This window comes from Lepus europaeus, chromosome 6, assembly GCF_033115175.1.
Source record: "Lepus europaeus isolate LE1 chromosome 6, mLepTim1.pri, whole genome shotgun sequence".
Lineage (NCBI taxonomy): Eukaryota > Metazoa > Chordata > Mammalia > Lagomorpha > Leporidae > Lepus > Lepus europaeus.
The window spans coordinates 87,297,157-87,299,743 of NC_084832.1; the positions used below are offsets into that span (position 1 = coordinate 87,297,157).

The 2,587-nt window shown below is 49.3% G+C and overlaps 1 pseudogene; it reads left to right on the plus strand.

Annotated features, from left to right (window-relative positions):
* The first annotated feature begins 1,338 nt into the window (after window positions 1-1,338).
* Window positions 1,339-2,100, plus strand: LOC133762140 (small ribosomal subunit protein uS3-like; annotated as a pseudogene).
* Window positions 2,101-2,587: the final 487 nt, after the last annotated feature.

Genomic DNA, 2,587 nt, shown 5'->3' on the forward strand with positions numbered 1-2,587 from the left:
ATGGCTGCTGTGGGCATTTGGGGAGTGAGCCAGTGGATGGAAGATCTCGATATCTATAGGGGGGTAGAGGGGAAGAAGGGAACCAGCAATCCCAGAGTAGGAATACGAATTCCAAAAATGTTTTCTTTAAGGTGTTTTTAAAAATGGCACAGTTAAACCCATATCCTCAAGAAGTAGTCTTTGAACTGGCTACATGGACAAATTCTTGCACTGCTTCAGGCTTTGCCTGCCATCTTGTTTTCCACTTGCCAAGGTTCGGTTTTAGGAATCTAAGCAAAAATGGGCATCTGCAGTAAAAGAGATGCTGAATTCCCGAGAGCAACTCCCGGGAAGGAGGCTGTGCTGTGGTCGATTGCTGGAGAAGAATCCACTTGCAGAAGGACCGGCTTCAACCGGGAGAACAGAGAGCACAGTTCACGATGCTGGAGAACGGAGTTCCATGTGGCTGTGCTGTTCACTGGTGCTGGGATTCTCCAGTCCACGCCATTAGCCACCCCACCCCCACCCCCACCCCCACCCCAGCCCCCGGCCCCCAGCCCCCAGCCCCCAGCCCAGGCTGCCTGATTATCCAGAATGGAAACACAGGTTCGCTTTTCCTAAGTGAAGGGCAATTCAGGAAACCATAGAACAAGTAACTGAATCCTTACCATCTGAGACTGGGAATGAGCTCCTGGGCTCCTGGCTTCAACTGAGCCATTGCAGGCATTTGGGGGTAAACCAGAAGGGTCTCCCTACCCTTCATAAAATAAGTCCCTAGGAAATACATAGTATGAAAAAAAATACACATGGCTCTCAAATATGTCTTATACCAAAATAAGCTCATCTTTTAATTACATTTTCACAAACCTTTTGAAGTACCCTAGCAGACAGAATCTTCAGTTCTTGGAAAAACTGAAGAAAATTCCACTGTGTTGCCTGGAAGAGTTAAAACATTTCCCCAAAGTCCTCGGCCAGGAGTAGTTTACTCAGCTGTAGAGAATATGCGAATAAATAAGCATTTCCCTGGAGGCTCTGTTTAGTCTTATCTTGGGCACGATCAACAACAGTGGCCCTAATTCTTGGAAGGATGCCCCACTCAAACAGCATGCATTTTCCTACATTATGTCAGAAACAGTGGTCTCAATTCCTAGCGTTATGTGAGGATTAGCGGCTCAGTTCTCGAAGGTGAACTGGTATCCCATGTCAGCTTTTGTTATGAAAGGTGAACTCTCACTTTGCCAAGACCATCCCTTAGCCCGGCACGTGGGTACTAGTTCCAGGTCCTAGAGGAACAAAGACCTACTGCGTTACACTGTTGCCTTCTGAAGGGATGCCGCCCCTGCACCGGGCCAGCGCCCAATGTTGCCTCTCCTTTCGGCTGTCCGTCCTGGCAAGACAGCGACGCGGAGTTCCAGGAAGAGGAAGTTTGTGGCTGGTGGCATCTCCAAAGCTGGACTGAATGAGTTTTGCACTTGGGAGCTGGCTGCGGGGGAGCTGGCTGCGGTGGAGCTGAGGTCCGAGTTACCCTCAACGAGGACAGAAATCATGATCTTTGCCACCAGGACCCAAGGTGTTCTTGGTGAGAGGGGTTCAGTGAATCTGGGAGTTGATTGCTGGTGTTGAGAAGAGGTTTGGCGACCCAGAGGCCAGCGTGGAGCCTCATGCTCATTAGAAACTCCTCGGAAGTATTGCCATATGAGGGCTTGCCATGGTGTGCCGTGGTTCATCACGGAGAGCGGAGCCAATGGCTGCGAGATCATGGTGTTTGGGAAACTCCAGGGACAGAGGGCTAAACCTACACTTGTGGATGTGGCCTCATGGGTCACCAAAGGACCCTGTTTGCTATGTTAACACAGCTGTGCCCCATGTGCTACCCAGACAGGGTGTGCTGGGTGTCAGAGCGAAGTGTGTGCTGCCCTGGGGCACCAAAGCGGCAAGATTAGCCCTAACAAGCCCCTGGCTGGCCACACGAGCGTAAGGGAGCCCAAAGATGAACTCGTGCCCAAAGCCTCCATCTCAGAACAGACGTGAGGCAAGCCAGAGCTGCCTGTCATGCCCCCCCCCCCCCCAGCCACTCCCAACAGCATCACAGGGTCTCCTTGGCCATTGTATGGAGTCTAAATGTTACTTTGTAAAGATTTTTAATAAAACCTTGTACAAAGACAAAAAAAAATTCCAATCCTGAATTAAGTCTAAGGGGGACACGTCCTTCCTGGCAAGTTTATCATGATAGGACTTTTGCAAAAAAGCTTAAATATATATTGAAGGGATTTTAGTTTTCTTCCTGATTTCAAAAAAATACCACTTTTTTGAAAATGTAGTTGGCCTTCAAATTGCATCATGGAAATCACAAAATGGTGGTGGAGGAAAACTCTGAGGTTTGCAATGTAAGTAATGCCATAAAAGATGGGAGGGAAGACTGACTGTTCAGGACACGGCTGGCCTTGGAGGAATGGTGCTCAGGTCCAGGGACATGGCTCCAGGAGGCAGATTTGGCTCAATGTGAGACAGTGCTTCCAAAGCCCAGTTACCCAAAGTGAAACAGGTGCCTGGGAAGTAGCAAGAGCTTGTGTCTGCAGATGGATATGGGTTGGTGCAATTACTGGTT